The sequence below is a fragment of the Dipodomys spectabilis genome, unplaced genomic scaffold, assembly GCF_019054845.1.
Source record: "Dipodomys spectabilis isolate Male_0828 unplaced genomic scaffold, ASM1905484v1 ptg000095l, whole genome shotgun sequence".
NCBI lineage: Eukaryota > Metazoa > Chordata > Mammalia > Rodentia > Heteromyidae > Dipodomys > Dipodomys spectabilis.
In genome coordinates, this window is record NW_024870772.1 from 33438853 (window position 1) to 33449041 (window position 10189).

At 47.5% G+C, this 10189-nt stretch overlaps 1 long non-coding RNA gene across 1 annotated transcript; it reads left to right on the plus strand.

Moving 5' to 3' along the window:
• The first annotated feature begins 809 nt into the window (after nucleotides 1-809).
• On the plus strand, nucleotides 810-7182 carry LOC122112680. The gene is made up of 5 exons (XR_006148252.1): nucleotides 810-858; nucleotides 1350-1554; nucleotides 1654-1769; nucleotides 6287-6433; nucleotides 6532-7182. It is a non-coding gene; the product is annotated as an uncharacterized LOC122112680 (long non-coding RNA).
• Nucleotides 7183-10189: the final 3007 nt, after the last annotated feature.

The window sequence follows — 10189 nt, forward strand, 5'->3', positions numbered from 1 at the left end:
TACGTGGGGTGGGTACAGGGGCTTGAACTCAGGGCCCCGTGCTCTTGCTTGGCTTTTTCCCGCTGAAGGCTGGTATTCTGCTCTACCACTGGCACCGTAGCTCCACTTCCGGCTTTATGCTGGTTACTTGGAGCGACGTTTCTGCCCAGGATGGCTTTGGAGCCCTCAGCTCTCTGCCTCTTGAGCAGCTAGGATCCGACGGGAGCCGCAGCGCCCGGCTTTCCCCGTACCATCATCGAGGCCACCCGAGCTCCACCGCCACTTCCCCGCTAGCGGAACCGCCCTCCCGCCCGCCGCACCCCACGACCCGCTCTCCTCCCCCTCCCGGCCCCGTTTCCCGGCCGAAAATAACGCGAGCGGCTGGCTTTCCGCAGCGGGGTCGCCCCGGGGCGTGCGGGGGGAAGCTCGGGGCTGCCCGTGCGCGCCGGGCTGTGCGCGCAGCCGAACCCGGGCCCGGGAGCAGGAAGGGCGTGCGCCCGCCCCAGGGGCTGCAGCCAGCAACGTTTTCTCCTCGGAATTCTTGGCCCAGAGCCTAGGAACCACAATCTGCCCAAATGTGTGTGCTCAGAAACCACAGAGCCGCCCGCAGCCCGGGGGGGGGGGGGGGGGAAGTGGGGGAGGGGAGGAGGCCGGGGGCCGCGGAGGAGGGGGGAGGGAGGAGGGGGCCGGAGACCTGTAGGGGGAGGAGGGGGGAGGGGGAAAGGAGAGGAAAGGGGGGGGAGAGAAGGGAAGGAGGAGGGGAGGAGGAGGGAGCCGGGGACTCGTGAGGGTGGGGGAGGGAGAGGGAAGGTTCCCCCTGGGGAGGGGACGGGAGGAAGAGCGGTGGCCCGGGAAGAAGGAGGGAAGGAGAAGGCAGAGGTAGGAGGAGGGGCGAGGGAGCAGCGGGGGAGGGGAGAAGGGAAACGGAGGTGAGGGAGGGAGGGAGGGGTGGCGTGGGGGGGGGGGTGCCAGAGTCCTCCGCGGCCGCCGCGGTGCGAGTTCCTCACTTTATCTAAAGCCTGCGAATCGCAGGGCGACCGAACCCCGCAGCGGGAGCGGGGTCCCGGGCTCCCGGGGCGGCCGGGGCCCCCTCCGCCCTCCACCGCCGGGGCCTCCTCCGCCCCCCGCTCCCGGGCCTCCTCCCCCCCACGCCCGGGCCCGCCGGGACCCCCCCCCGCCCCGCCGCGGCCCCTTTCGGGACCCCCCCCCGCCCGCCCCACCGCGGCCCGTTCGGGAAGCCCCGCACACGGGTGGCCGCGCAGCTGGGGAGCCCGGCGGGTAGGCTTCCGGGAGAGAGAAGCCTGTCTTCCGCGAACTCCGCCGCGCTCTGTTTTACGGTGGAAAAACTACACTAAAAACTAAACCCATAGCCGTGAAACGCAGCGAGACGAGGACCGGCCGGCTGCCCTTCCCGGAGGCTTCGGGCGAGCTGGGGTTGAGACCGGCAGTGTGGGACCTCGCGGGCCCGCGTCCGCCCCAGCCCCGCGGCGCAGGCCTCCGCCTCGGCCGCCTCCGCCGCCTGGGTCTCGGGGCTGGGACCCCGCGCCCGGTGAGCCCACGACGGGCTGGGCTCAGGTGGGTGAGCGTCCTGTCCCTCCCGGTGTGAAACCAGTGTGTCTCTCCTTGCAGAACGTAGAGGAACAGGATATGCTTTCACTCATAACTGTTTTTCAGACCTCAGTGCTGTCCCGTTGCTGAGGGAAGTAGCAGAGTGTGGAGACACTTAAACATACCAGAGTCTCCCTAGTTCCCCTGTAAAAAATGGACATAAAGCAGTATGGCAGAAGTTGGTAAGAGCAATAACATAAAGTCGATCACTAGGAAATGTGATGTTGTGGAATGTTTGTTTTGGCTGGGAAGTGACAGGTCACCTGTTTGGGCTTCGTGTGCACCTGTGAGTGTGGACTTGGGCAGACCTGGATGGAAAGCGTCTCTGACTGTATCTCAAGAAGCTTCAGTACCAAGAAATTCATCATGGGAGGTGTGTGTGTGGGGGGGGGGGGGGGGGAGGTTGCTTGCAGCTTAGAAAAGTACCTGCGCCAACTGCAGGTTCATTTTTCTTTAAAATACACTTAAAAGCCAGGAATAACGTGCTTAAAATCACCCAGTATACTTGTTGCAGCCCAAGATAAGGGAAGTGAACTGACACAGTGGAATTTATATAAATAAATACATATATGTATATATCAGATACACTTGAATAAAATCTCAAAGCTAATGTGATGAACATTTTATTAAACTAAAGTAACAGTCATACTAGAGATATACCTTCATCTGAGCAGGATGCACAGACAAACAGATGGAAACTTTCCCTGAAAGAACGTTCTGCTGATCTTAAGGAGCATAATACTTTCTAATAGAAGGTTCCATGGGCCTGAATTTGCTTTCCAGACCTGTTTATTTGAAGGCTAGGTGTTTTTTTTTTTTTTTTTTTCTTCCTAGTACCAGTTCTGGGGCTCGAGCTTAGGGTCTGGGCACTGTCTGAGCTTTTTTGCTCAAGGATAGTACTCTTTTAACACTTGAGCCACAGCGCCACTTCCAGCTTTTTGCTGATTAATTGGAGATAAGAGTCTCACAGTTTCCCCTGGCTGGCTTCAAAGGATGATGCTCAGATCTCAGTCTCCTGAGTAGCTAAAGTGACAGGTGGCCAGCATATTTTAGATTTCTGAATTAGCTATGATTATTACAGAAATGAGACCTTTCACATGAAAAGCTGCTCTTTGGGCTTCTATTTGAAATACTAGGCCAACCTTGGCAGCTCAGTTGGCTGTGTCTGAGCAACTGTCAGATGTGGAAGGTCAATTTGTATCTTCGTAGCTTTCTCCTGCCACTTCTGTCCCTTACTTTCTATCCTGTACATGTAGGTGGGCCAGACATACATACATATACACATACATACCATACATATATACAGCTTTAACTAACATTCAGATTCTTTATTGTGATCATTCAATTCAAAGGTACCTTAGACACATTAGAGTCTGTCTACACTTAATGTACATATATATATTAAGTCCTCAAATCTTGATTTCCAGGAATGTATTTAGGCAGATCTAAGTTGAAGCTGCCAACATTTTCTGAAGAGGGCTCCCCGATTTCTGCATGTCCCTCATTACAGGGCTGTTTAGGAGGGTGTGCGGCTCAGGAATTTGATTCCTGGCTGGTTATTGCAATGTTGGGCACATCACTTGCTGTTTCCCAGCTTGTTTCTTCACATGCTAGCTAGTTATCCCCATATGAACTCTTTGGGTTATTGATGATTTGAGATATATATACACACACATATATGATTGTATATGTGTGTTTATGTGTATACATACATACTTGTGTACATCTATATCTATATTTATAAATCTTCCACAGTACTTAGCCCCCAGGAGCCATTCAGAGTAGTCCTAGTCACGTCCCTTGCCCTTGAGTTTTCAGTTACTTGAGGATATGAGGAGTTGTGGGTTTCTTCTTAAATTCTTTTTTCCACTTGTCTACAAAATCTTACATCAGTGGAGTCCAAACTGTGGTATGCACAAAACTTAGCTCGATATTTGCTTCAACCGAAGGTTTTTTGGGCCCCTCAACAGGTTTGGATTCAGGAAGTCCAAACTAGGGCCGAGGGCACTGAGGTTTTAATATTTAACTCAAGGGCAAGCGTACCCATGCTCTGCCAGTGTCCACACTGGACTGCCGTAGGTATTGAAGTGCAGAGAATCAGGAAGGAAGCCAGTGACTCCCTGTCAGGGCCTCAGCTTGTTCCAATGCCCTCTCCGGACCTAATCAGTTCACAAACAAGTATTTATTTATATATTTGTCATTTTATTATTGTAAGTTTCGTTTTATGCTGGTACTGGGGCTTGAACTAGGGGCCTTTTGCTCTTGCTCTGCTTTTTAAATCACAGCAGTTACTCTTCCAGTTGAGCCATACCTCCAGTTTGGCATTTGGGGTTGTTAATTGAGAATAGAATCTCATGGACGTTTCTACCTGGGATGGCTTTGAACAGTTACCCTCAAATCTCAGTCTCTATATAGCTAAGATTACAGGTGTGAGCTACAAGCATCTGTCCATTATTTTGTTTTTTTGAGACAGGGTTTCATTGTATAACCCTAGCTGGCTTCCAACACATGATTCTGCTTCCTTAGCCTCCCAGGTGCTGGGATTGCAGGTATGTACCACCAAACTCTGCTTGTAGACATTTATTGAGCACCTACTAGAAATACACTGAAGTACTGTAGATGCTGACATTCAAAGGTAGGTGACATGGTTCCAGTCCTCAGGAAGCCCAGAACACTGAATGCAAAGCCCTGGGCTTATCATTCTGGCTCAAGTCTCTTCCTTTCTCACCACCTATCATTTAATACCCTTTCTGGTACTATTTTCTTCCTAAAGATGCCCCTTTATTCCTTCATAGCAGCAGAACACATTTTCGTGTCTTATTACAGAATCTTGCATAATGGTTATGTCTGCACTACACATGGGCGCTGTGCATGGTATAAGAATAGTTCAGGTGCTCACTGGCTATTTGTGGAATTCAGTTTCCTTAAATAAACTTGTCTTCTAAAACAGCTTATGTTCACTTGTCAAATAATTGGGAGAATGGTCAAAGAGCCAGGCCCTGTTCTAGAAGCTGGGGTTAAAGGAATGGACAGAATTTCATTCCCTGTGCATGTAGACCTCCTGGTCAGGGAAGACAGACCACACAAACCAACAATTTGGACACCTCCTGTGTTTAATTGTTACCTGTACTGTGTCATCTGCTGAGAGTGTCTTTGCTCTGTGACTGCTCTTTCCCTGCCAAGTGACCCTCTTTCTAACCCTGTCTATGTGGTTCTCATTCACATAAGGCTTTCTCTACAGCTAGGAAACTTTCTGCTTATCCTCTTGCTTTTTGTTTGGGCATACAGTGCTGGGGATGGAAGCCAGGGCCTCCTGCATGCTAGACAAGTGCTGTATCACTGAGTTGTGCCCCAATCCTCTATTAAATTTTGAATTAATAGATCCACGTCTCTTTGGGGATTTAACCAAGATCAGGCACTGTTTTCCCCAAACCAGAAGCTTCCACAGAAGGATAACTGAGGGTGTGTGTGTGTGTGTGTGTGTGTGTGTGTGTGTGTGTGTGTGTGTGTGTGTGTGTGTGTGTGTGTGTGTGTGTGTGTGTGTTAGTGCTGGGGCTTGCATTCAGGACCTGGGCACTCTGGTTGAGCTTTTCTAATCCAAGACTAGTGCTCTACTACTTGAGCTACAGCTCCACTCCTGGTGTGTTTTTAGTGGTTAATTGAAGGTAAGAGTCACAGACTTTCCTTCCTGGACTGGTTTCAACCCATAGTCCTCAGATCTCAGCCTCTTGAGCAGAATTATAGGCATGAGCCACCAGCACCTGGCAATATTCCTTTTCTTTTGAAGCATCTACTATGCTAAATTTAAAAATTATGTTACTTTGCATTCATATTCCATGCTTTATTTTGAGTAATACTATGAATAATTTATCAGTAAAATATAAATCTTATCTTCCAGTATGTGATTTGAAAAAAATAACTTGCTGCATTCATATTGAGCTGTAGATTTTTGTTGAGTCCAATGCCTGTTGTTAGAACTATAAGCTGATTTTATCATCAGAATGAGAATGGGCTGGGTGCTGGTAGCTCACATCTGTAATCCTAGCTACTCAGGAGGCTGAGATCTGAGGATCATGGTTCAAAGCCAGCCTGGGCAGGAAAGTCCATGAGACTCTTATCTCCAATTAACCACCAGAAAATTGGGGCTGTGGCTCCAATGGTAGAGCATTCACCCTGAGTTGAAGAGCTCAGGGACAGTGTCCAGGGCCCAGAGTTCAACCCCCATGACCGACAAAAATAACAACAATAACAAACAAACAAAAAAAAAACCCGAAAATGGATTTCAACATAATGAAATGAGTCCCCTCTCAACATTCAGAGAAAGAGGGCTGGGAAGGTGGCTCAGTGGTAGAGCGCTTGCCTTGCATGCCTGAGGCCCTGGGTTCGATTCCCCAGCACCACATAAGCAAAAAGAAAAAAAGCCGGAAGTGGCACTGTGGCTCAAGTGGTAGAGCGCTAGCCTTGAGCTGAAGAGCTGAGGGACAGCGCCCAGGCCCAGAGTTTAGGCCCCATGACCGGACCCAAAAAAAAAAAAAAAAAATTCAGAAAAAGAGGTTTAATTTTCCTTTCTAATTAAAAGGAACAATATTTTTGTGAAAAATGTCTTCAGATATGATTATTCCTTTGCATGTATGTATTTATAGAGGACTATCTATTATCCTCTTGGTTCATAATTGCATGTGTTTAATCATTTCCCAAGTCTAAAGGACTTCCTGCTAGGACTTGAGCGTGGTTAATGAGATTCTTCGTGAGGAAAAACCCAAACACCAAAGATCTGTCTTTTGCTGTGGAAAGCAACAGGAGCCATTTGGTCTGGACGCAATGTCAGACTTCAGTCAGGCAACAGGTGAGTAGACTGGTAAGACTGTAATATGTTGGATCATGGATGCTCCCAGATGTGAAGAATAATCTATTTCCATTTGCACTTTTATAACATCCTTTGAGGACCATACAAAACTACCCATAGAGGCAGAGGGTCGTGAGCAGCCAGTGAGAAACATACTCAAAGTGCATGTGTCTGTCCATCTGTGGGTCAGACATTGCACAGCCCTGAACCAGAGAGACGTCCCTTGAGTTTACCTACCACGAGCTCAGACTACCAGACTACCACCGAAGACTTCATCTAACTGAGGAGTTTGAAGACCATCACATCTGGCTACATTAACAGAGTAACAATGTGGACATTGCCTGCTCTATTAGAAGAGGAAGCAGAGGAGGGGAAGGAAGGACAAAAACAACTTGGAGACAATCTACTTTCCATTTAACTGATATCCCCGATATCCCCGCCCTTCCCCCCCCCCCCACTTACCCCCATTGAACTCACTTAGAGATAGAGAAACCTGAAGGCCCAGCCCAATTGGAGTATCTTCCTAATTAGGGTGAAAATGGGCACAATGAACCATGAGGGGACTGAGGGGGCTTATATGGCATCCATGAAAGAAAATCAACAAATACAAATTTCACAAAATGAAAATTAGCTTTGTAAAGTCTAGGTTGTGCTGGATTGCTGGACTACTCTGCAATTTTTATGAACCTGACCTTTTATCTCAGATGAGTGTGTGTGTGTGTGTGTGTCTGTGTCTGTGTCTGTGTCTGTGTCTGCCTGCATGTACATACACATGTGTTTATGTGTATGTGATACTGGGGCCTGAACTCAGGGCCTGGGCTCTGTCCCTTGGCATTTTTGCTCAAAGCTAGTGTTCTACTATCTGAGCCACAGTTCTACTTCTGGCTTTTTGGTGGCTAATTGGAAATGAGTCTCATGAACTTTCCTGCCCTGGCTGTCTTTTAGCCACAATTCTCAGGTCACAGCCTTCTGAGTAGCTAGGATTAGAGATGTGAGCCACCAGAACCCGGGGACTGGTGACATTTTTGTCCCCCACCTATGCTTCTCTGTAAGATTTTAACAAGCACACTGCCTCTCCCTGCCCGAGGGATTGATAGGAAGCTTTTTCCTGTGGCATGTGCATACATGCATTGTTCTCTCTCCTAGACTTATGGAGTTATTTCAGAACTTGAGCTGAAAATTTTTGTTTGAACACATTTTTTGCATGAGAATGTTTAGGGATTAAAAATTCCAAGTTTACCAGGCACCAGGTGGCTCACGCCTGTAATCCTAGTTACTCAGGAGATCTGAGACACATGGTTCGAAGCTTGCCAAGGCAGAAAGTCCACGTGACAATTATCTCCAGTTAGCCAACCCAAAGCCAGAAGTGAAGCTGTGTGGCTCAAGTGGTTGAGCACCAGCCTTGAATGAAAAAGGATAGCTCCCAGGACCTGATTTTAAGCCTCAGGATCCCTGCACATGCACATGCATGCACACACACACATACACGCATGCACACACATACACACGCATGCACACACACATAAAAAAATTTTTTTTGGTCAGTTGTGGGGCTTGAACTCTGGGCCTGAGCGCTGTCCCTCAACTCTTCAGCTCAATGCTAGCGCTGTGCCACTTGAGCTACACTGCCACTTCTGGTTTTCTGAGTGGTTTATTGGAGATAAGAGTTTCATGGACTTTCCTTCCCGGGCTGGCTTTGAACAGCAATCCTCAGATCTCAGCCTTCTGAGTAGCTAGGATGACAGGCATGAGCCACTGGTGCCTGGCCCAAGCTCATACTTTTTAGTAACTGAAAAACAACATCTATCATTTTTCATATCTAAAATCTGTTGGGGGTCTGGGACTGTAGTACAGTAGTAGAATGCTTAGTGTGAGGGAGGTCCTGGTTTGATTCCTAGTGCTGAAAAATAAAATAAAACCTAATAGAACTATTGTCATCTTACCTTCAACTTGTTTTTCTTCTTTCTTTCTTTTCCTATCTTTTTTTTGGGGGTAGGGGCAGTGGCAGTACTTTGTACTTGCTAGGCAGGTGCTCTACAACTTAACCCGTTCCTTTCTACCTTTTGGTTAAAAAAATAATGTTTTCCTGTGTGTGTGTGTGTGTGTGTGTGTGTGTGTGTGTGTGTGTGTGTGTGTGTGTGTGTGTGTGTGTGTGTGTGCGCTTGCTGGAACCCAGGGCCTGGTACATACCACAAGGGCTCTACCACTGAGCTGCATCTCCTACCCATCTGAAGTTCTTTCTTTTATCTACAAGGGAACGAGTTCTTGTGATAGTCATGAGTCAGAAGAAACACACACATCTCTGCGAGCAGTGACATGATACATCACCCAGCTGCAAAGAGTTCTAGGAATTTTCTTATCTAAGTCATTGTCATGGCCAGTGTTTTTTGGGAGAAGCATTTGCATTTCATGACCATATTAGGGACATCAGAGTTTAATGGTCAGTTTACGTTGACTAAACTTTCAATATCTTAGAATTTAATTTGCTATACAAAGTGACCAGAGAAAGCTACACGTACTAACACATAAGAACAACTTGGGCTGGCCTGGGTGATGAGTCATTCCTGTTCAGCTGAAGAATGCATCTGTATTGTCTTATTTTTGTTTTGAAAGATCTCTGAACTACCCAAGAGAGTGACAACAAGCTCAGCCAGGAGTCGCGCTGCTGGCTGCATAGGGAGATAGGCAAAGACCAGGGAAGGTTAAAAAAGGTCTAGGGTTATGCAATTTATTTATCTGTTTGTTTATTTTTAATTTTTCTGTCAGTCCGGGGGTTGAACTCTGGGCCTGGGCACTGTCTCTCAGCGTCTTTTGCTCCGGGCTAGTGTTGTACCACTTTGAACCACGGCTCCACTTCTGGTTTTCTGATGGTTAATTGGAAATAAGAGTCTCATGTCCTTTCCTGCCAGGGCTGGCTGGCTTGAAACCACTCTCCTCAGATCTCAGCCTCCTGAGTAGCTAAGATTACAAGTGTGAGCCATCAGCACCTAGCCACAATATGCAATTTAAATGAAGTCAAACCAAAGAGATTTTTTTCTTCTTTTTTTTTTTTTTTGTCAGTTTGGGAGCTTGAACTCTGGGCCTGGGCGCTGGCCCTGAGCTCTTCAGCTCAAGGCAAACACTCTACCACTTGAGCCACAGCACCACTTCCAGTTTTCTGGTGGTTAATTGGAGCTAAGAGTCTCACAGACTTTGTTGCCCAGGCTAGCTTTGAACCGCAATCCTCAGATCTCAGCCTCCTGAATAGCTAGGATTATAGGTGTGTGCCACTGGTGCCCCTTTTAAGCTAAGAGAATTTTTGTGCCCCAGAGCAGTAAAGAACCTGAAGGGAGGAGGGAGAGAGAAAATAGGAGAAAATGAGAGAGCGGTAACACTGTTCAAAAAGAAATGTACTCATTACCTGACTTATGAAACTGTAACCTCGCTGTGCATCGTCTTTGCAGTAAAAAAAAAAAAAAAAAAAAAAAATTTAAAAAGAATTTGAAGAGACTCCAACCGACTTCAATGATTATCCACTCAAAGCATGAGTTCCTACGAATGTTTAAAGGGGAAGCTTTGTATGTATCAATGAACTAGGGTGTGTGTGTGTGTGTGTGTGTGTGTGTGTGTGTGTGTGTGTGTGTGTGTGTGTGTGTGTTTAAAGTTGGTACTGGAACTTGAACTCAGGATAAGGATTCTCTCCCTTAGATTTTTTTCACTCAAGGTTAGTGTTCTGCCACTTGAGCCATGGCTCAATTTCTAGCTTTTTTGGTGGTT